The sequence below is a fragment of the Rhinopithecus roxellana genome, chromosome 14 (assembly GCF_007565055.1).
Source record: "Rhinopithecus roxellana isolate Shanxi Qingling chromosome 14, ASM756505v1, whole genome shotgun sequence".
Classification (NCBI taxonomy): domain Eukaryota; kingdom Metazoa; phylum Chordata; class Mammalia; order Primates; family Cercopithecidae; genus Rhinopithecus; species Rhinopithecus roxellana.
Window position 1 is genome coordinate 4,722,906 of NC_044562.1, and position 25,721 is coordinate 4,748,626.

The 25,721-nt window shown below is 36.4% G+C and overlaps 1 protein-coding gene across 1 annotated transcript in view; it reads left to right on the forward strand.

Moving 5' to 3' along the window:
• Positions 1–25,721, forward strand: part of LRP1B (LDL receptor related protein 1B) — a 2,016,348-nt gene that overhangs the window by 686,854 nt on the left and 1,303,773 nt on the right. The window lies entirely within an intron of this gene.

Below are 25,721 nucleotides of genomic sequence, written 5' to 3' on the forward strand. Positions count from 1 at the left end.
TGCTTGTGAGCCAAGGCTTGAGTGTCGGATACAAGGAGAATGGGAAGGACAAGCCCTAAAGAGCAGATTTTACTTCCATTTGCTGAAATGTTTGGTGTGTTCTTATTTAGAGTACAGTACAGGTACAAAACCAGAAAGTGCCAAGAAAAAATCTATACAGTTCAATAAATGACTCTGAGAATTCTCCAATATTCTTAGAGCAGTAGCTCTAAGAACTTGAATTGTCTAATTTTTAGTTAGGTTAATTAAATATTACTTTAGTGGTCTCAAAGAAGTTTGGAGAGAAATATTAATAGGTATAAATGCTCTTTATTCTAAATAATATATGTAAAATGATCCCCAAATATTTATTATATGTAGAATTAAATATATGATTTGTTTTATATAAATGTATGTGGAAATATTTGTGTGTATACAGAATGTGTACATAGAAATACATGTGCAATCTATCAAATTTTCCTAGCCTGTGTCTATTGGATATCCAGGTAAAATGATTATTTAGAGAATTAAAAATATACTTATCCTTTTACACTCTTCGACTGAGTTTGTTTCATTTGTTCACATTTTCAAAACCAGTGTAAGATGAGGTTTGCACTAGTCATGCTCTTGCTTTGACTCTTGTGTCCTCCCGCCGGCCAATGACTTCAGTTCCATTTCAGTAAGTCAGGGTTGTATTCTATCCATATAAATTCATTATGCAAAACAGAACGTGCAGAACCGAGAGGAATATATTTGAGATAAAATTCCAATGTTGCCTAACACAATATAACTTACATTTTGATGTGAGCTTTTCACGCAAATGTGCCTTGGTTTTATTTGTCTTTTTTTCTGTCTGTGTATATGTTTCATACCCCTACTAGATTGGAAACATCTGAAGAAGCATAGTTTACTTCTATCCAGTCACTTGACCCGCAAAGACCCATCCAACTGGCCAGAGATGACAAACATATTGGGAACCATGAAGGAGTGATAGAGTGTAAAGGTGTAAGGATTGTTTTGCAGAGCAGTTTCTAGGGATAGTATGTACTACATTGTATGCTGGAATTTTTGACCCGCTGTCCCACCACCATTTCCAGCAAAAAACAAAACAAAAACAAACAAACAAAAACAGTGTGCTTTTTGTCAGGAATATTCACGCCTGCATTTTGCCTAAAGTGATTTGCTCCTTTCAGTTTTGTTTCTTATTTACCAGAAATATCTGCAATGTGCAGAAGGGAAGTACAGGTCTCCTTGATGACTATAAATACAAATAAAGAAGCAGCAATAACTTTCTCTCAGTGCAAAATAGAGTTGTTGGATAATAGGGCCAGAAGGGACTTTCAGAGGTCATCCAGTTCGTCTATCTGCCTGCAGGCTGGACTGCAACCAAACTCACCTAGATAGATTGCCATCTACCTTATTTGGAATGCCTTCAGGGAAAGAAATTCTAATAACCATTTTTAGTTATATAGTCAATGCTTAGCAATCTGTACTATGTGCAAATACTTGCATTTCATATCATAATATTTTCTAAGCCCTCTCAGTTTTTAGCCTGTTCCTTCTAACAGATTCTATACTCCTCTAACTTAATCACACTTTTCCAAATAGTCTTTCACTTGTCCAAATAGTTTTAAAGTTTCCAAACCTCTGAAGGTATAAACCATCCCTCCTTACTAACCCGGACACAGTTTATTGACTGTCTATTACCCACTGTAATTGGCTGTCATAGTTTCTGACTGCTATAATTCCCCCCGCTCTCTCTCTCTCAGGTAAATATTTCATACACCTGAGAGGATACACACACACACACACACACACACACACACACACACACACACACATATATGTATCCTGAGCATTTTCTTTTTCACTTATGACATGTCAGTCAGGAATTGTGTTTGGCTAACCGAGATCTTTAACAGATTGGATTTAAAAAACAAACAAACAAACAAACAAACAAAAACAAAAAAACAAGTAGAGTTTTACAGAATTTTACATTTTCTTTTAAATTAAAAAAAAAATGTTATAGATAGACATTCCGTTGAAGGTAAGGTGATGCCGTATGTGACTCGGGTCCCAGACTCCATTATTTCTGTTCTGCAATCCTTGTCACTTGGCTTTCATCCTCAAGGTAGAAAAATGGCCAAAAAAATGGCCACTGCAGCTCGAAATATCACATCCACATTCCAGGGGGAAGGAAGAAGACCAAATTATCCCTACCAAGCAACTTACCTTCTTCTTAAGGAACTTTCCAGAAGCCTGATTAAACACCTTTATCCCATTGATCAGAATTTTAACTAACACACAGCCACCCTTATTTGCACAAAAGACTGGGAGATGTATCTTTTCAAGAGGGTAAACTTCGCTTCAATAAAATCAACTTTGGAAGAAGAAGATAATAGATATTTGATAACAACTAGCAGTTTATGCTATACATGTTTTAACAGAGCAGTTAGCTACTCACTAGGTAGCTGTTGTAGTCCTACTCTGTTTGATAAACCCTATGAGAGGACTCTAAAGGAAAGAAAGAGAGCTGGTCATTAATTAGCTCTGTGGCTTTGATTACCACTAAAAGAATAGGTTTGGACAATATCACTGACTCCTTCTAGATATAAAATTATATAAACAAATAAAAATATTTAGGCTGGGCGCAATGGCTCATGCCTGTAATCCCAGCACTTTGGGAGGCTGAGGCGGGTAGATCATGAGGTCAGGATTTCAAGACCAACCTGGTCAAGATGGCAAAACCCTGTCTCTACTAAAAACACAAAAATTAGCTGGGCACGGTAGCAGGTGCCTGTATTCTCAGCTACTCAGGAGGCTGAGACACAAGAATCGCTTGAACCTGGGGGGCAGAGCTTGCAGTGAGCCAAGGTCGCGCCGTTGCACTCCATCCTGGGTGACAGAGCAAGACTCCGTCTCAAAAAATAAATAAATAAATAAATAAATAAATAAATAAATAAATAAATAAAATAAAAATTAACATACCTGAGAGGTATAAAAGTTATGCTGTAGGCCAGGAGCAGTGACTCGCGCCTATAATCCCAGCACTTTGGGAGGCCAAGGCGAGCAGATGGCTTGAGCTCGTGAGTTCGAGACCTGGACAACATGGAAAAAGCCTGTCTCTACAAAAAATACAAAATTTAGCCAGGAGTGGCAGTGCTTGCCTGTAGTCCCAGCTACTTTGGGGGCTGAGGTGGGAGAATGGCTTGAGCCTGGGAGGTGGAGGTTGCAGTGAGCCCAGATTGTGCCACTGCACTCCACTCTAGCCTGGGCAATAGAGCCAGACTTTGTCACTTTGTCTCAAAAAAAAAAAAAAAAAAAAAAGTCATTCTGTGCTGTAGCAAAAAACTGCCAGATACCTAGATAAATGTCCATAAAGGATAGTTCCCATGGAGCCAGTGAGGGCTGCCTGCTGCCTGAGAAAAGCCAGATTAATGAAGTTTAAGGGAAGAAGATACCCATGTAGCCATCTCTTTCTATCCCTCCTACCCAGTTTCTTCCTTATTTTTTTTTTCCATTTTTTCCCCATTTCTTTCCCTTTTTCTCTCCTCTCACACTCCCTAGACACTGCATATCCCATACTTTTTCAGACGTTATTTTCTCAGTTTTATGCCTTCAAATGCAAGCTTACGCTTGAGACTTTTAAATAAAAAAAAACTTGCCTGAATTTCAAAGTCGGCTATTATTTCACATTTCTGGTCAGCCAACCGTATTTTAGCATTGATTTTAACTGTGGCTTGTCAATGTGTATACCTTCTTTCTGTTTTATTTAATATATTGAGACTGCCAAGCTTCATTAAATATGTCAAGCCATGTTAGATTGTACTTATTCTCCTTCTGATGGTAAATTTTCCTATCTTTTTTTTTTTTTGTTTGTTTGCTTTCCTTAGCCCACTGATACTTGCACAAATAAACCCAAAACCTTTTTTTATTGCTATTGATTTTTGTTTTATTTTGAAGGAGTTTTAGTTTTCCTTTTAATTTCAAATTCCATTGGGTGATTACTTCTAACACTTTTTACACCCCCAAATAAATCCCTATCAGTGAGATCTCAATTAAGAAAGCCATTTTTACCATATGGTTTTAGAGAGTAAATAGGCATTATATAGGCAGTGGATCAGATCTTAATAAAAAGTCACAGCAAAGGGCCAGGTGGGGTGACTCACCCTGTAATCCCAGCACTTTGGGAGGCCCAGCTGGGCAGATCACAAAGTCAGGAGATTGAGACCATCCTGGCTAATACGGTGAAACCTCGTCTCTACTGAAAAAAAAAAAAAAAAATTAGCCAGACATGGTGTCAAGAGCCTGCAGTCCCAGCTACTCGGGAGGCTGAGGCAGGAGAATAGCAGGAACCCGGGAGGCGGAGCTTGCAGTGAGCCGAGATCGCGACACTATACTCCAGCCTGGGCTACAGAGTGAGACTTCGTCTCAAACAAACAAACAAAAAAGTCACAGCAAAAACAACATATCCGATACAACACATAGTATATCCAATACACGATCCAATTTGTTCTAAAAATCCTTGATGTCTAAGTAAGAGAAGATAAAGATTGAAGAATTCAAAGGGTTTAGAGGAATGAAAGTTAGAAAAATGTTAGAGATTGTACCAAATTCCCTATGTATATTGCTCACTCATAGATTTTTCTCTCGTTTTTAACAAGGGTAAACTCACTGCAGTGTGGTGTTATGCTGCTTTTTTGAGTGGGCAGGTAAGAAAATGGAGAAACACTTGAGATGAGACTAATGATCTCTTCACCTAACTAGTCACTGTTAGAAAGACCTGTGTGGATTAGCCAGCCAGGAGAGCATACTTTTTCTAGTATTTACAACTCATATCATTTAGGAGCCTGGAACTGAGACAAATGTGGCTGAATTGCAGTTAGTAATATCTGCCAAACTTGAATGGCTGTATTTTTAGTTTATACATAGCACAGGATTTTACAGCCCCCAAAATCAGAACAAAAAATTGAGATATATCTATATAGAAAATCATATATAAAATATATATGAAATTCTATATGAAATCACATATAAAATCATATATAACATATATAAAACATATATAAACATATATATATAAACATGGATTGGATTTTTAAACTGTTGACGTATCATTATCTTTCCTGTTCAGATAGAAATACTATAGGCAAAGAAATAGTACTCGCACTTAAAAAGTCTATATGCAAAGACATCCTTCATGATTGGCAAAGACTTTTTATTTTTTCTTTCCTGGTTAAACTATTCTTTTTGAAATCTAAGCTTTCGCTATTTGACTGCTGAAGTTTTCTCCCAAAGCTTTACTTGGTACACAACGTCTTTCTCCCTTTTTCTTCAATAGCTTTTTCTATTTTCATTTGTCATTTATGATTTGCGGCATGTAATAGTTTCAGTGAGAAATACTTCCCAAAGCAAATATAAATATTTCCAATATATAAAATTACAACAATTCTTTGCTATTCAGATGCAGATGGAATATATAATCATTCTTTTGGAGAGGCAATTAGCACTTAGTTCAGTGACTTGGGATGTTGCATCTCATTCGTATTTTGTTTTATTTTTACTGCATTCAACCAATGTACTACATATCTACAATGGACCAATACCACTCTAAACAAGAACTGCCTCAGGATTCTCAGTGAAAGTTTACTAATGCAGAATATTAAACAAAAGGTCATCCAACTCTCTTTGTGCAGTCACAGAATTGTTATTTCCTTAGCATTGACTCAATACAGCTCAAAAGTCAATTGTATTCCAGTTGTGAAAAATTATCAGAAGTTTTCCTAACTCTTTCAAAAAATTAAGAAACATACTGATATCATAGATGTGAATTTCTATTGATGTTTATGATCATGCTTTATGCTATAATAGCCATTCAAACTTAATCTTTTACATTTTATTACTTATTTATTTTTCAATTAAACAAGGTATTTTATTGGCTTTGGGCAGCTGGTTACTACTGGTATAGTAACAATAAGGCAGAGTATAGAAACTTAAACTTTCTTTGTCTGTGTGGTAAGCTTTATTTTATTTTAGAAAGATAAGGAAAGGATGGGGTAATTTCACCTGTTATTTATTTATTTATTTATTTATTTTGAGTTCTGAGATACATGTGCAGAACATGCAGATTTGTTACGTAGGTCTACATATGCCATGGTTGTTTGCTACATCTATCAATCTGTCATCTAGGTTTTAAGCCCTGCATGAATTAGATATTTGTCCTAATGCTCTCCCTCCCCTTGACCCCCACCCCTCAACAGGCCCTCATGTGTGACGTTCCCCTCCCTGTGTCCATGTGTTTTCATTGTTCAACTCCCACTTATGACTGAGAATATGCAGAATTTGACCATTCTTATTGTACAATAGGGGGAGAATGTACTTGAACTAAGATTAGATATGAAGCTGTAATTGAACTGATGTGTTTAAAGATCAAATAAATGCTCAGCTTTAGGTACTGTTGGAATTAAATTAGAATTGTTTTAAAAGTACCTCTGTGGAGGCCTAACTTAGTAATATAGAGCTGACTTGGTGCCATTAATGTAACCACAATTGATGGGCTAGACAAGGAACTACAAATGAAATATGTATGGATGGATGATCCAGCAAATAAAAGACAACATGTCGTATGTCTGAGAGAAGGCTTTGAGGAGGAAAATTGATTTATGCCAACTTTATTAAAATATTTTTGAAACCTGACAAATTGGTCCTGGAGACTGAAGTTGCAGTGAAGTTAACGGCCAAAAGGCAGTAAAATGATATTAAATGAACATTACATTTTTGTGCTCTGAATGTAGGGATTAATCTGGCCTAGGTAAGGAAAAATAGTTTGAGAGAAGATAATTTTCAGAGTTGACTCAATGTCAACTGCTTTGTACGATGACAAAACAATTACTCACTTCAACGTCCTCGTGCCACATTTGTAGTTGGATGATGAAAACTGTCTTAAATTAATGGGAGCTAAATCACATATGGAAAAGGAAGGCTGTCTTCCAACTAAGGGGGATATTTAAGTGTCTCAGAGACTTATTTTCTTCAGAGTTGTACATGTATGCTACTTTCATGTTCTTCGTAGATTCGGTCTTCAAAAATGTGGTTGCTTTGTTTATCTTTTATTTGCCTGTTTGGATAAATATTTGTTGAAATACAATCAACATGGTCCGGTCCTTGCTCCGGGGATATCCAAATGTTTCCTACCAATAGGGGGTTCTCATTATTGTATAGATACCACTTATTAGCCGATAATTTTAAACATGTGTATATATATACTTTCATTCCCCTACTGTGTTATTTCTTCACTTCTATTCATTGTCTCCATTTCTACTACTCTTCATCTGTATTAAGCATACTACAGTCAAGCTTTCATTTCTATCATTCCATTGAAGCTGCCTTGTCAAGTTCATCAGTAGTGTCTGTATTGGTATAACCATTGGTCAATTTTAAAATGTCCTTTTAATTTTTCTATCAGTAGTTTCTGACAAAGTTGATCAATTCCTCCTCCTTCACTTGCCTTTCAGGAAACCACCACAGTCTCTTGGTTTTCTTCCTAGCTCACTGGTTGTGCCTTTTCAGTCTCCTTCACTTTTCCCATTTCCCCTTAGGCAGGCTCTGTCCTTAGCTGTGTTCTCCTCTCTATTTCATTTACTTGCTTAGCGAACTAATTTAGTCTCATGGCTTTAAAGATCATCTATGTGCCATTGACTCTCAATTTTTTTCCAGTCTAGCTCATTCTTTAACTGCAAAGAGAGTTGGGTATGTATACCCAAGTGCCTACTCAACATCTCTGCTTGGATGTCTAATAGATATCTCCAACTCAACAAACCCAAGATCTTCCCCACCCCTGAGAACTATCATAGCTTTTTCCTTCTCAATTGGGGGCAGCTCTTTTATTTTCTCACACTAAAAACATTAGAGAGATCCCTGACTTAAAAAAATTTACCATATTGAATTCTTCAGGATATATTATTAGCTATACCTTTTAAACATACCCAAATTCTTACCACTTTTCACTCAACTGCTACTATCTAGGTTGAAACCACAATTATCTTGTACTTGAATAACTGTAATAACCATATAATTGATTTCTCTTATTCCAAATATTATCATAAATATATTCTCTTCTCAATAAAGTATCCAGGTAGTCCTGTAAAAACCTGAATCAGATTATATCAGGACATAGCATTACTTTGTTTAAAACTTATCCATGGGTTGCACATTACATTTAAAATGAAGCATAAACTCCTCCAATGACATGGGAAACCCCGTATAACCTTGCTACTTATTTGTCTGACCTCATCTCCAATTACTGTTTCTCAGCCCCATAATTTCTAATTTTTCCAAGTATGTTGGCCTTATTATTTGTTAGTTATATCAGGGATACTTCTACTTTACATTTTTTGCATGAACTGTTCCCTTTAGAGGGAAACAAAGAGTTTTGTTATGAATGCTGGATTCACTGAGAATGATTGTAATAAGAAAGAGCTGAAGATGCTAATGAGTGATTGTAGTAGTGGAAAATTGATTACCTTGGATGATAATTAAATTGGTGATTTTTTTTTAGGGAAGAAAATACTTATTTCTTCAAACTGAATGTAACTCATTGTCAATTGCTTGCAGGAAGATCATGAGAAAACACTTCAAAATCTTAGTAAGCAGCTAAAATTTAGGTTTCTGAGTGTTTAATACATTTGTTTTAGTGCTTTGTTTGATTTAGAATTCTGAGACCAATAGGAGACACCATAGTCTTCTAGAATTTTTACTATGTTGACACAAATCTTCATCTCTGTTGTCTTCTAACCATCCACAACATCATATTTTCCTGACACTCAAGTAAAGAACAAAAGTGAAAGTTTGCATATCCTTGCCTTCTGGATTAGTCAATTTTCATGCTGCTGATAAAGACATACCCAAGACTGGGCAATTTACAAAAGAAAGAGGTTTCATGGACTCACAGTTCCAGAGGGCGGGGGAGGCCTCACAAACATGGCAGAAGGTGAAAGGCACATCTCACATGGTGGCAGACAAGAGAAGAGAGCTTGTGCAGGAAAACTTCCCTTTATACCATCAGATCTCGTGAGACTTATTCACTGTCACGAGAATAGCATGGAAAAGACCCACCCTCATGACTCAGTTATTTTCCACTGAGTCCCTACCACAACACATGGGAATTATGGGATCTACAATTCAAGATGAGATTTAGGTGGGGACAAAGCCAAACAATATCACCTTGCTTCCTCCTCAGATTCAAAAGAAATTGCCGTGAACTTCATTGTAAGACTCAGGAACATGTGCCTGCACGCACAATTCAGCCTCAGATATTTACTAGCTTTCTGTTGTGAATTATGTCATTGCAGGATCCATGAGGAGGCATAGCTACACAAGACACAAGCCCTGTATTAAGATCTTTCAATTTATTTAGGAGATAGGTCAAGATATTTCTTTACAAGATCATTTAAATATATATATACACACATAGACACACACACACACTATATATATGTGTGTATATATATACATATGTATATGTATGTGTATGTATATATGTATATATATGTGTATATATACATGTATATGTGTGTATATATATACACACGTGTGTGTGTATTTGACTTATACCTCTATAGCCTAAGTTGAAGACACTTGTATAATTCATTCAACATACACTACCACCTGTGGAAACTGACAAGAGCCAGGTTCCCTGGGAGCTTTTTCAGCTCGGTAGGTATTGAACATACTGTCCTGTTCAGTTCTCTAAGTCTAAGTTTAGCTCAACTTTATCGATCAGAAACTGACACGGTGAATCAGGGTGTTTCTGGACTGCCATTTTGTCTGTTTAAGAAAGCTGGACAGCAATTGTGCACTGGCGACTAACTATAGCATGAGACCAATTTCCTCTCTACATATTACTGTGCATAAAAAGGGGAAATAAATAATTTTTCTTTCTTTGTACCCTGGAAGCCCCCAAGAGATAGGAAGTGCTTGTTCTTGCCTGGGCTTCCATTTTCTGCCTTGCTTTTCTTATTTTACTCTCTTTCTATGCCCTCCTCTTCACTGCAGTTACCACCTCCTTGCCCCAGACACTTGCCGCTACCTTTCTTTCCTCTCCTGAGATCCAGCAGTGTGTTTCTGACTGTTTCCTATGTATTTCATATAGGTGCCCCACAGACATGTCAAATTCATGAACCAAATCTGAACTCATTTTTTTTTTTTTTTTAATTTTAAGTTCCAGGGTACGCGTGTAGGATGTGCAGGTTTGTTACATAGGTAAACATGTGCCATGGTGGTTTTCTGCATCTATCAACCCATCACCTAGGTATTGAATCCAGCATGTATTAGCTATTTTTCCTAACGCTCTCTCTCCCCTCGCCCTACCAACAGGCCCCAGGGTGTGTTGTTGCCCTCCCTGTGTCCACGTCTTTTCATTGTTCAGCTCCCACTTATAAGTGAGAGTATGTGGTGTTTAGTTTTCTGTTCCTGTGTTATGAGCTTATCATATTTTACCCTAATCTATTATTTCTTCAGTCTGTCTTGTTTAATTATGTCACCATCCATTTAGTAACCTAAACTAGGCTAGCCTCCTGAAACCACATAAGAATATTTCCTTTCCCTTCCCTGACCCAAAACATGTTACCAAGTTCAAATTATTCTTAATCCTTAACTACTTCCAGAATTCCCCTACTTCTATCCATCCAAACTCCTCCTGACTTAGTTCTGCCTATAATAAAACTTCAGTAAGGTAAGGTAATAATCATACAAGTTGTTTTTCGTCACCTGATCTAACTAATTCCAATCTATAATCCATTTAGTCAGAAAAAAACATCTTACTACACAAAGTACAAATTGAATATTCAGTCCCTTGCTTAAACTTATCTTATGAATTACAAGTTCCTTAGAAAGGCAGCCGTGAGTTCCCTATTTCACCAACCTCATCTTCCAGCCTTTCTTCTTATGCACCCTAGGTTTTAACTGAATCAAGATTTCCTGGATCAGTGTCAATCATTCAACGGCTCTTCAGTTTCATATATCCTGTTCCCACTACTTGAAATACCTTTACTATGTGATCTTATTCCCATCCACTAGAAAAATGCTTCCTTATCTTTTGAAGCTCAGCCAGGCATCTTAACTCTAGGAAGATTTCTTTGAACTAAGTTGATATTTTAATATTTTCATTTCATATCTTATTGCAGCATTACATTCACTCACTCTTGTATTATTTTATTTATTCAACAAATATTTAATGAATATCTATAATGTATTTGCCCATGTGATAGGTGTGAGGAATTCAGAAATAAAAATATATTGTCTCTGATCTCAAGACGTTCATAGTTGAGGAGAAAATAGTTCTGGTAAAAAAAAAATAACAAAGTAATATCAACAGTTTGTAAGGTTATATTTGAAATAGTGTGATGTGATATAAAGTTTATAGGTGTTTTAGTCAGGATTCATGCAAAATAACAGTAACCACTCTGAGTATTTAAATAGATGGAAATCAAGGCAGGAAATGTTTACACTGTTGGCGGAAAAACTTAAAAGTAAATAATAGATGGTGAAGTAACTTAGATATGGTGACAGCAGTTTAGAAGAAGAAAAAAAAAAAAAACACACATTTGCCAAAAATACATTTACCTCCAGGCTGGAGACAAAAAGGGAAAACACTATAGTACTGGTGGCCAGTTTGTCCTCTGACAGCTAGAGCCATGGATGCTGCAGTGGCCAGAGGTGCTGACTGTGGTAGTAATGAAGAAGAAAAAATTGCATGTCTTCTTTCCAGTCACTGCTTCCTGCTGTTTGCACTCAGTCAGAAGCCCATGGATATAAGAGTCTCAAACCTTGATTTTCTCACTTATCACATGGGCAGTAATACTACCTTGATGAACTGGTGTGATAATTAGTGGTAATGTAGATAAAATAGCTTGTAGTGCACTGGGAAATCTCATTATTCTTTGAATGATAGATAATATCATGATGAAATTTCACATATTCAAATTTAAATGGCAAAAGCATTTCAAAAGTTGGTATTTATTGGTCTGTCTCCTTATCTTTGTGCTTCTGGCGCCTAGCAGAGTATTTGAATAATTAGTCATAATAATTATTAATGTATTTGTTCATTTATTCCACAAAATGTACATCTTTAAGTGGTGACTGAGTTGCTAAGGATACACAATGCATTCTTGCCTCATGGTTCAGTGGGTCTATTTAGATTTCTTGATGGGAGAACACTTGCTCTTACCCCTGTCCCCATCTCCATCTTTTTGTAGTTTCTTACTGGCTTCACTGAAAAAGCAAAAGAAAAAAAAAAATGAATGTCATTATGAATTAAAATCTTCTGCAGTGTCTGCTATTCCTGCACAGGCTCAGGTTTTCCTGACTCGGACACTTCATCTGAACCCTGAGAAGATACGGATCGCTGAGCCAGCAGCAAAGAGAATTCTGTGCCCTCTAGGCATGATGCACTCATTCATTAAAGAGGAGAAGAAAAACTTGCAAATCAACTTGTAGGGAGATATGTAAATTGATTAGGACAAGTTAATTTTTCTTTGTTCCTTTTTTTTAAAAAAATGATTCTTTAAGATGGTTATTTAAATAGGTAGACATCAGATTCATTTCATAATTGATTAAATAGATCAGTCTTTTCAAAGACTTTTGACCAGGCCTACATTTATGTACCACATAGGCATTTTCTCCGCTAAAATAAGAGACAGTTTAAATTCATGTTCACAAAAGTTCTTGGCAATTACAACAGCATAATATCAGATTAACTGGTCACTTGTAGGTAGTCATTTTCTACTGCATTTTGAATGCAAATCTGCTGACAGCAGTTTAAAAGAAAAAAGAAATACATTTGCAAAGCTTTGGCCGACATTACTGGATATTGTACATAAAAGAGATGCTACAAGAGACTTTTCCTAGCTCTCTTGGTATTGGAGAGTGTTCCTCAGTAATGATAAGGAGAAAGACCTCCTATCAAGTAGAATTGATCTAGCTTCGTATATGTCTCAGAGTAACACTATTCCTTTCCTCTCTGAGATGTTTACAGGGTAAAGATATTTGCATTCAAACCCAAACTAGGAAAAGTTGTCATCAACTGACCTTCACAAAAGATAAAGTATAAAGGCTGTACTTCAGGTGGAAGGAGAACGATGTCAACTAGCTTTCCTGCCATGTAAAAGGAATAGTGAGCAAAGATGTTAGTAAATATGTAGGTAAATCTAAAGTAACGGTGTATTAAATATTAATGATGCTTCATTTGTTGGGTTAAAAGAACAGGACTGACAGAAAATATTAAATATTAATGTATGTCATGGTAGGTTCTGTGTTTAGTCTTCACAAATCATGTAAGTGGTTCCATAGTAGCTGAGTAGGGTAGTGCACACAGGGAAGGACTAGGTCTTAATGAGAGGTAGGGAGTTCTTGCCAGCACTTTTCTTGTCTTGCTGTTACCCAATAAGTATACTTTCACTCACTCAGGAGAGAAACTTTGTGCAGTTTCTATTCTTTAATATCAAATCAGAAACTGTGTAACAAAAAAGAACATTATCGCAAACAGGATTGGAATGTCTCACTCATTATCAACAGGTCATTTTTAATTGACCAAGTGGGTTACAAAATCAGTCTCTTAGAGATGGTCGGTGTACTTTTAATTCTACAGTTTTGTGTTTTTCTACACAAGGCAAAAATTGAATGCCAAATTAAATGATATATAATATATACAATATATAATATATAATTTATAAATACATAATATAATATATAAAATATATAATATAATATATTATATATAATATGTAATATATAATATAATATATTATATATAATATGTAATATATAATATAAAAATATAATATATAAATACATCATATAATATATATCATATATTATATTACATTTTATATTATAGTGTATAATATATAGAGTATATTATAATATATAATATATATAACATATACTATATATGATATAATATAGTATACATAAATATATAATATATAAATATATAATGCTTATATAATATATAATATATAAATATATAATGCTTATATAATATATAATATATAAATATAATATAAATTATAAATATAAAATACATAAATATACATAAAATGCTTATATAAGCATTTTAAATACACATTTGGGGGCAAGGTTGGCATAAGAAGTTGTGGGGAAATGCAATGAAATATAGTACATGATTCTTATGTTCAAATAAATTTAGATAATGGATGAGATGATAGATACCAGAAAGAATAAATAAACACTAGAACTTTTTCTTTTTTTTTTTTTTGAGGCAGAATCTTACATTGTTGCCCAGGCTTGAGTGCAGTGTTGTGATCTCAGCTCACTGAAACATCCCCCTCTGGGTTCAAGCGATTCTCCTGCCTCAGCCTCATGAGTGGCTGAAAATGCAGGTACTACCAAACCAAGCTAATTTTTATATTTTCAGTAGAGACAGGGTTTCGTTATTTTGGCCATGCTGGTCTCAAACTCCTGACCTCAGGTGATGCACCCGCCTCAGCTTCCCAAGGTGCTGGGATTACAGGTGTGAGCCACCGCACCTGGCCAACATTGGAACTTTTAATACATGCATTTCAAAATAATTATGGAAGCATTTTCATAAGTCGATGTAACATTGTCAAATATGAGATGTAACACCCGGCACAGAACCTAGTAACATTACCTCAATAAGCATTTGTTGCATGACAGGTACACAAAATATTATTAGAGTTCAGATAAAAGTCACTGTGGAAATTGGATAACTATGGAAGACTCATGGAAACTAATTTTAGTTGAGAAGTGGGAACTGGAATGTTGTTTTTGAACAATGGGAGAAAAGGAAAGGAAAAGCATTCTAGGTGATGGAATAGTGTTAACAAAATCAGAGAAACAGGAAAGAAAATCTAAATGTGTATTATTTTTATTGAAACTGTCAGACATTGTTATTTTATGTATTTATTTTATTTTGAAGTGGAGTCTCACTTTGTCACCCAGGCTGGAGTGCAGTGGGGCAATCTCGGCTCACTGCAAACTGTCTCCTGGGTTCAAGCAATTCTCCTGCCTTACCCTCCTTAGTAGCTGGGACTACAGGCATGCACCACCACATCTGGCAAATTTTTGTGTATTTTAGTGGAGACGGGTATTCACCATGTCGGCCAATCTGGTCTCGAACTCCTGGCCTCAAGTGATCTGCCCACCTCAGCCTCCCAGAGTGCTGGCATTACAGGTGTGAGTCACCGTGGATGGCCACATTGTGTTATTTTGAATAAAGACTTATATAAAACAGGCCTTTGGTGAAATAATATAGTCATCCAATAACCTCTAGGAAGTACGACCATGATAAAAGAGTAGTTACATACAGGAGGTACAAGAGGGGTAAGAAAAGTAGGTTACCCCCTAAGAAAGGAAATACCTCCTGGGAGAACCAGAAAGTGTTCAGCAAGGATTCAACTTGGTTTATCATCCAGGGGTGACTAAGGAACAGCTACAAGCAAACTACTTGATTCTAGAGTAGTGACAACTATAATGGACAACATTGCAGGTACCTGGGAAACTTCTTTACTGGGAAAGATTAGAGATATTTTGGCCTCTTTCCGAGATTTCATGCTTGCCCTGTGTAATCAATACTAGCTTTTTTGAGAAAATCATGCTAATGAAAAGATTTGCAGTAGAGTTTACAGAAAATAGCATAGGATTTAGCATTGAGGAACCTGTTTAAGTTAACAGAATATTGAATTTATGCAATTATGGACTTGTCAATAGCAAATATATATTCTATTCTCTCTTCAAGAAATACAATAATTTCCATCATAAAAAAAAAAATGTCTCATCAGGCATTACCAATATTCAGCATTGGAGTCAGTCATACTCGTGTCACATTATTTATAGCAAGTCTTGGAAGATGCTCATTCCTGGACTTGCCTTAGAATTACAGGCATTTTTCATCACACACAGGCTGATTTGGAGACCTACCCAGTGATGCTCCACATTTCGTATCTCTTTTTTTTTTTTTTTCAGCCTCCTTAGTTCAAATGTTGTGAATAATTTTGTACAGTTATCTCACAAACTTCAAGTGAATTCTTTTTATAAAGTTTTATACAGCCTTAAATTATGGTAATAAGGTAGATAGTTAAGGACAAATTCATTCTTTTTCTCATGGCTGCTATTTAAAATAGTCACAAACGAGGAGGCATTTAATAAATATTTGTTGCAGGGATAAACGAAATGTAAATACTTCAATTTAACATGGTTTGCATATCCAACAGGGTCACTAAGGAAAACTGAATTTATTGTTTTTCTTTGTGTTCTTGTCATCTCTGCAAAAAAATGTATTTGAGATTACTCTGAATTTGGGAAGTTATTTGCATGTAGCTTCAAAACTAGTTTTGGCAAAGTAGTCTAAACTGAATAACTTCTCTTGACAAAAGGTCCAGGATGGATAATTAAGTAATTTAAAAAACATATATCTTTGAAATTAAGGTACAATAAGAGAAGAAAAGGAATAATATTCTCATATTTATGTTTTGTATAAAAATAAGCCCTTCTCTTTGTGGCCAGTTTATTTTTCGTAACTTATAACTTCTATGAGAATAAGAAAATAGATAATTCACCCAACAAGTATAATTATATAGGTGAATTCTGCAAGGACAATTTTGTTCGTCAATGAATTATCCACAGGTGCCTACAGTACTGAGGAGTAGTAGGCATTCAACATCTGTTTTCTGAATTAATTTGTATTTTGATGTCAATGTAACTAGTTTGCTTTACATTTACAATTATTAAGTGTATTATTTTGTAATTTAAATAATCAGTCTCTGTTCTAAGTGAAAACAACCATTTTCAATACTGAGCTTTCAAGATGACACTGCCAGTTCACTAAGATTACACACTTAAAACATTGGACAGATACAAATTATTGAATTAATAGTTTATAAATTGTATTCTATTGAAGTCATACACAAATGGGTTAGTGTTTCAAGCATGCACACACTCAGGGTCTTCCCTGCAAGCTGATGCTCCTGGGTCCTACACTCCTGATGGACCCTCATCATCATGAGGTCCTACACTCCTCTCATCAGGCATTACCAACATTCAGCATTAGCCTCAGTCATCCCAGCATCACATTACCTGTATGAAGACTTGGAAGATGCTCTTTCCTGAGCTATCTTAGAATTATAGGCATTTAGATATTTTAATTTAGAAATGCAATCACACAGATTGTGAGGGTCAGGTAAACAATTCTGTTGCAGCGATTTGAACTGATATCTATTGTTTGGAACATGTTTTGTTGGAATATAAAATAGTTTATAAACACTTAAAATACTTTGAACCTATGGCATAATTGTCACTGCTCAAATAATTCTATTTTGAGTGCTGAACTTTTAGAGTTAATAAATATACAGTATATGACAAGAAAAACATCTATTTTAGCACTGAAAGTTATCTTTTACCAAGTAGACCCAATTAAGATTTCACACTGCCTCCCACAAAATCAATTCAGATAAATGAAGATTTATTTACATGCATTAATATATTTAAAATTATAAATAATATTATTATCCTGTTAGAGCTAAATAATTTTTATTTTAGTGATACTTGGAAAACATTAATATTGAATCATTTTTATGTTCTTCCTAATTTATAGATACATATATTTATTTTTAAAATACAGCATCTTTATTTTTAAAAATAAGATTCTGTCTCATCAGTGATGATGAAGTTGATAATGTTATGTATAAGAAATGGTTTTGAGTTTACTCCGCACATTCCTAAGTACTTTATACACATCAACTCGTTTGTAACCACAACTCCATAGACCAATACTATTATAATCTCGTGCTCACAAATGAAGAAACTGAGGATTAAGGTGTTAAATATCCTTCCCAAGATCATAGAATTGCAAAGCTGGCATATGCTGGAACTGGAATTTGATATTTGGTCAGACTCTGGAACCTGTGCTCTTATTCACTATTAGCTTATATTTCAGAACTAATGAAATGTGTGTTTGGCAAGAACTAATAAAATTAAAGGCAGTAGATAGAAAGTGTGCAATGCCTTGTTGGCAACGTCTTTCTAACTCCCTATCTCTCTCTCCCTCCCTTTCTTCTCTGTAACTCCTTCCTTCCAACCCTCCTTCTCTTCCTTTATCCTTCCTTCCCTCCTCAACCTTTAAAATAATAAATGCATTTGCATATGAATATAGTTGTTGAAATGAGTGGTTCTCAACTGGGAGTGACTTTGCCACTCAAAGAACGTTTGACAATATCTAGAGATATTTTTGATTGTCATATCTGGGGAGATGAAAATGACGTCTAGAGGGTAGAAGTGAGGAATACCGCTAAACATCCTACAATGCACAGGGCAACTCCAACAACAGGTGATTATCTGGTATCAAATATCAGTAGTAGATTTGAGAAATACTTGTTTAAATTAAGAGAACTATCCCATAATTTCCAGAAAAAAGTTTACATTTGTCCAAATCTGCATTGCAAATATTATTCTATTTAACTTAAACAAAATATGTTTTTGACCAAAAATGATTCTATATATGTGATATTTCATAATTAATGCAGATCTATTTATATAAGTTAACCCTGTGTTTTTTTTCTTGCACATGTATCTTGGTCAAAAAGATCACTGCTTCTTCTGACCCTTGTAGTCAACACAATCAGAATATGGAAGGAGGGCAAAGCAAAGTTAGGAAGATATTGAGAAGAAAGAGAAACTAAATGCCAACGGAATCTGAAATATAAAAAATGTAAGGTTTGGTGGGGGTCACTTAGGATTAATCAAACATCAATTCCAAAGACATTTTTTTCTACAGTAAAATATTTAAATATATTTGTGTACTCCAAAAATTATTCACATTTGCATGCAGCTTCCCAAATGCCAATTTCAATAGTCATAACATTGTAATTGAAATTACATGCTGGAAAATATCGTAAATGTGCTATGCAATGGTGGGCTTCACAAGACAATCAAGCAAAAATTTAGAATTTATAGAGCAGATTAGTTTTAATACATTTCTGTTTATCTTTCCAACTAGAATAAAAGGAAATATCTTGCCAAGTAATATGCTACTTGATTTAACAAAAAAGGTAATGGCAGTTAAATTAAGGAAAGGAAGATTTCACATAATTTTGTTAATTACCATGTAAATGTTACCTATGATATGACATTTAAATCTACAAATGATTAACAAACATTCTTAAAGCATAGCGCCCTAAGCAAAATTCCCTGGCCTGGTTTAATAAATTGAATAGTTTCAAAATTCAAAGCAGCTTAAAAGGCCCAAATGCTGCTTGAACATGAGAAGATGGAAACTTCTTAAGAATGTGTGAGGATTGGGTGGACGGCAAGATAGACGAATAGGAACAGCTCCGGTCTGCAACTCCCAACAAGAGCAATGCAGAAGGCGGGTGAGTTCTGCATTTCCAACCGAGTTACCTGGCTCATCTCACTGGGAGTGGTTAGACAGTAGGTGCAGCCCATGGAGGGCGAGCTGAAGCAGGATGGGGTGTCACTTCACCCAGGAAGTTCAAGGGATTGGGGAACTCCCTCCCTTAGCCAAGGGAAGCTGTGAGGGACTGTGCCCCAAGGAATGGTGCATTCTGGCTTAGATACTATGTTTACCCCAATGTCTTCACAATCCACAAACCTATACCACCAAGGCCCTGGGTTTCAATCACAAACCTGGGCAGTCATTTGGGCAGACACCAAGCTGGCTGCAGTTTTTTTTTTTTTTTTTTCCATATCCCAGTGCTGCCCGGAATGCCAGCAAGACAGAACCTTTCACTCGCCTAGTATGGGAGCTGAAGCCAGGAAGCCAAGTGGTCTTGCTCAGCAAATCTCACCCCCAAGGAGTCAAGCAAGCTAAGACCTACTGGCTTGAAATTCTCACTGCCAGCACAGCAGTCTGAAGTCAACCTTCAGACTTGAGCTTGGTGGGGGGAGGGGCATCCAGCATTACTGAGGCTTGAGTAGATGGTTTTCCCCTCACAGTGTAAACAAAGCCCCTGAGAAGTTCAGACTGGGCTGAACCCACCACAACTCAGCAAAGCTGCTGTAGCCAGACTGTTCCTCTCTGGGCATGGCATCTTTGAAAGAAAGGCAGCAGCCCCAGTCAGAGGCTTATAGATAAAACTCCCATCTCCCTGGGACAGAGCACCTTGGGGAAGGGGCAGCTGTGGGCGCAGCTTCAGCAGACGTAAACGTTCCTGCCTGCTGGCTCTGAAGAGAGCAAGCACTCCCAGCACAGTGCTTGAGCTCTGTTAAGGGACAGACTGACTCCTCAAGTGGGTCCTTGACTCCCATGCCTCCTGATGGGGAGACATCTCCTGGCAGGGGTCAATAGACACCTCATACAGGAGAGCCCTGGCTGGCATTTGGCAGTTGGCCCTCTGGGACAAAGCTTCCAGAGGAAGGAACAGGCAGCAATCTTTGCTGTTCTGTAGCCTCTACTGGTGATAACCAGGCAAACAGGGTCTGGAGTGGACCTCCAGCAAACTCCAGCAGACCTGCAGCAGAGGCGCCTGGCTGATAGAAGGAAAACTAACAAACAGTAAGGAATAGCATCAACATCAACAAAAAGGATATCCACTCAAAAAACCCACTCGAAGGTCACCAACATAAAAAACCAAAGGTAGATAAATCCACAAACATGAGGAAACACCAGCACAAGAGGCTGAAAATTCCAAATACTGGAACGCCTCTTCTCCAAAGGATCACAACTCCTCGCCAGCAAGAGTACGAAACTAGATGGAGAATGAGTTTGACCAATTGACAGAGGCAGGCTTCAGTAGGTGGGTAGTAACAAACTCCTCCAAGATAAAAGAGCATGTTCTAACCCAATGCAAGGAAGATAAAAACTTTGAAAAAAGGTTAGAGGAATTGCTAACTAGAATAACCAGTTTAGAGAAGAACATAAATGAACTGATGGAGCTGAAAACTCAGCACGAGAACTTCATGAAGCCTACTCAAGTATCAATAGCCAAATCTATCAAGCAGAATAAAGGATATCAGAGATTGAAGATCAACTTAATGAAATAAAGTGTGAAGACAAGATTAGAGAAAAAAGAATGAAAAGGAACAAACAAAGCCCCCAAGAAATATGGGACTATGTGAAAAGACCAAACTTATGTTTGACTAGGGTACCTGAAAGTGACGGGGAGAATGGAACCAAGTTGGAAAACACTCTTCAGGACATTATCCAGGAGAACTTCCCTAACTTAGCATGTCAGGCCAACATTCAAATTCAGGAAATACAGAGAACACCACAAAGATATTCCTTGAGAAGAGCAACCCCAAGACACATAATTGTCAGATTTACCAAGGTTGAAATGAAGGAAAAAACATTAAAGGCAGTCAGAGAGAAAAGTCGGGCTACCCACAAAAGGAATCCCATTGGACTAACAGTGGATCTCTCTGCAGAAACCCTGCAAGCCAGCAGAGAGTGGGGGCCAATATTCAACATTCTTAAATAAAAGAATTTTCAACCCAGAATATCATATCCAGCCAAGCTAAGCTTCATAAGCAAATGAGAAATAAAATCCTTTACAGACAAACAAATACTGAGAGATTTTGTCACCACGGGGCCTACCTTACAAGAGCTCCTGAAGAAAGCACTAAATATGCAAAAGAAAAACAGGTACCAGATATAGCAAAAACATACCAAATTGTAAAGTCCATCAACACTAGAAGAAACGGCATCAACTAATGGGCCAAATAACCAGCTAGCATCATAATGACAGGATCAAATTCACACATAACAATATTAACCTTAAATGTTAACAGGCTAAATGCCCCAATTAAAAGACACAGCCTGGCAAATTGGATAAAGAGTCAAGACCCATTGATGGGCTGTATTCAGGAGACCCATCTCACATACAAAGACATACATGGCCTCAAAATAAAGAAATGGAGGAATATTTGCCAAGCAAATGGAAAGCAAAAAAGTGGGAGTTGCAGTCTTATTCTCTGATAAAACAGACTTTAAACTGACAAAGATCAAAAAAGACAAAAGCATTACATAACGGTAAAGGGATCAATGCAACAAGAAGAGCTAAGTATCGTAAATATATATGCACCCAGTAGAGAAGCACCAAGATTCATAAAGCAAGTCTTTGGAGACCTACAAAGAGACTTAGACTCCCACACAAAAATAATGGGAGACTTTGAGACCCCACTGTCAGTATTAGATAGATCAATGAGACAGAAAATTAACAAGTATATTCAGGACTTGAACTCAGCTCTGGACCAAGTGGACCTAATAGATATCTACAGAACTCTCCACCCCAAATCAACAGAATATACATTCTTCTCAGCAGCATGTCACACTTATTCTAAAATTAACCACATAATTGGAACTAAAATACTCCTGAGCAAATGCAAAAGAACAGAAATTATAACAAACAGTCTCTCAGACCACAGTCCAATCAAATTAGAATTGAGGATTTAGAAGCTCAATCAAAACCGCACAACTACATGGAAACTGAACAACCTGCTCCTGAATGACTACTACGTAAATAACAAAATTAAGGCAGAAATAAATAAGTTATTTGAAACCAATGAGAATAAAGACACAACATACCAGAATCGCTGGGACACAACTAAAGCAGTGTATAGAGGGAAATTTATAGCACTAAATGCCCACAGGAGAAAGCAGGAAGGATCTAAAAGTGACGCCCTTACATCACAATTAAAAGAACTAGAGAAGCAAGAGCAAACAAATTCAGAAGTTATCAGAAGACAAGAAATAACTAAGATCAGAGCAGAACTGAAGGAGTTAGAGACACAAGAAACCATTCAAAAAATCAATGAATCCAGGAGCTGGTTTTTGAAAAGATCAATAAAATAGACCACTAGCCAAACTAATAAAGAAGAAAAGAGAGAAGAATCAAATAGACGCAATAAAAAATGATAAAGGGGATAACACCACTGATCCCACAGAAATAGAAGCTACCATCAAAGAATATTATAAACACCGCTATGCAAATAGACTAGAATATCTAAAAGAAATGGATAAATTCTTGGACACATACACCCTCCCAATACTAAACCAGGAAGAAGTCAAATCCCTGAAGAGACCAATAATAAGTTCTGAAAATGAGGCAGTAATTAATACCCTACCAACCAAAACAAGTCCAGGACCAGATGGATTCAGAGCCAAATTCTACCAGAGGTACAAAGAGGAGCTGATATCATTCCTTCTGAAACTATTCCAAACAATAGAAAAAGAGGGACTCCTCCCTAACTCATTTTATGAGACCAGCATCACCCTGATACCAAAACCTGGCAGAGACACAACAGAAAAACAAAATTTCAGGCCAATATCCCTGATGAACGTCCATGAGAAAATCCTCAGTGAAATACTGGAAAACAATCTGGCAGCACATCAAAAATCATGTCCACCATGATCAAGTCAGCTTCATTTCTGGGATACAAGGTTGGTTCAACATGTGGAAATCAATAAACATAATTTACCACATAAACAGAACCAATGACAAAAACCACATGATTATCTCAATAGATGCAGAAAAGGCCTTTGATAAAATTCAACACAACTTCATACTAAAAACTCTCAATAAACTAGGCATTGATGGAACATATCTCAAAATAATAGGAGCTATGTATGACAAACCCCTAGCCAATATGATCCTGAATGGGCAAAAGCTGGAAGCACTCCCTTTAAAAACCAGCACGAGTGAACAGGCAACCTACAGAATGGGAGAAAATTTTTGCAATCTACTCATCTGACAAAGGGCTAATATCCAGAATCTACAAAGAACTCAAACAAATATACAAGAAAAAAACAAACAACCCCATCAAAAAGTGGGCAAAGGATATGAACAGACATTTCTCAAAAGAAGACATTCATACAGCCAACAGACACATGAAAAAATGCTCATCATCACTCGCCATCAGAGAAATGCAAATCAAAACCACAGTGAGATACCATCTCACACCAGTTAGAATGGCAATCATTAAAAAATCAGGAAACAACAGTTGTTGGAGAGGATGTGGAGAAATAGGAACACTTTTACACTGTTGGTGGGATTGTAAACTAGTTCAACCATTATGGAAAACAGTATGGCGTTTCCTCAAGGATCTAGAACTAGATGTACCATATGACCCAGCCATCCCAATACTGGGTATATACCCAAAGGATTATAAATTATTCTACTACAAAGACACATGCACACGTATGTTTATTGCGGCACTATTCACAATAGCAAAGACTTGGAATCAACCCAAATGTCCATCTGTGACAGACTGGATTAAGAAAATGTGGCACATATACACCATGGAATACTATGCAGCCATAAAAAAGGATGAGTTTGCCTCCTTTGTAGGGACATGGATGCAGCTGGAAACCATCATTCTTAGCAAACTATCACAAGAAGAGAAAAACCAAACACCGCATGTTCTCACTCGTAGGTGGGAACTGAACAATGAGATCACTTGGACTTGGGAAGGGGAACATCACACACTGGGGCCTATCATGGGGAGGGGGGAGGGGGGAGGGATTGCATTGGGGAGTTATACATGATATAAATGATGAATTGATGGGTGCTGATGAGTTGATGGGTGCAGCACACCAACATGGCACAAATATACATATGTAACAAACCTGCACGTTATGCACATGTACCCTAGAACTTAAAGTATAATTTAAAAAAAGAAAAAAAAAAAAACCAGCACAAGACAAGGACTCCCCTCTTTCACCACTCCTATTCAACATAGTACTGGAAGTTCCGGCCAGGACAATCAGGCAAGAGAAAGAAAGCATATTCAAATAGGAAGAGAGGAAGTAAAATTATCTCTGTTTGCAGATGACATGATTGTACATTTAGAAAACCCCATCGTCTCAGCCCCAAATCTCCTTAAGCTGATAAGCAGCTTCAGCAAACTCTCAGGACACAAAATCAATGTGCAAAAATCACAAGCATTTTTATACAACAATAATAGACAAACAGAGAGTGAACTCCCATTCACAGTTGCAACAAAGATAATAAAATACCCAAGAATATAACTTACAAAGGATGTGAAGGACTTCTTCAAGGAAAACAACAAACCACTGCTCAAGGAAATAAGAGAGGACACAAAAAAATGGAAAAACATTCCATGCTCACGGATAGGAAGAATCAATATCATGAAAATGGTCATACTTCCCAAAGTAATTTATAGATTCAATGTTATCCCCATCAAGCTACCATTGCCTTTATTCACAGAATTAGAAAAAAACTACTTTAAATTGTATATGGAACCAAAAAAGAGCCCATATAGCCAAAACAATCCTAAGCAAAAAGAACAAAGCTGGAGACATCATGTTACTCAACTTCAAACTATACTACAAGGCTACAATAATCAAAATAGCATGATAGTAGTACATATATATATATATATAGAGAGAGAGAGAGTAGTACATATATATATATAGTTATACTTATATATAGTAGTTATACTTATATATAGTGTGTGTATATACACACACACCAATGGAACACAGCAGAAGCCTCAGAAATAACACCACACATGTACAGACATCTGATCTTTGACAAACCTGACAAAAACAAGCAATGGAGAAAGGATTCCCTATTTAACAAATGGTGTTGAGAAAACTGGTTAGCCATATTCAGAAAACTGAAATTGTACTCTTTACTTACACCTTACACAAAAATTAACTCAAGATGGATTAAATACTTAAATGTGAGACCTAAAACCATAAAAACCCTAGAAGACAACCTAGGCAATGCCAT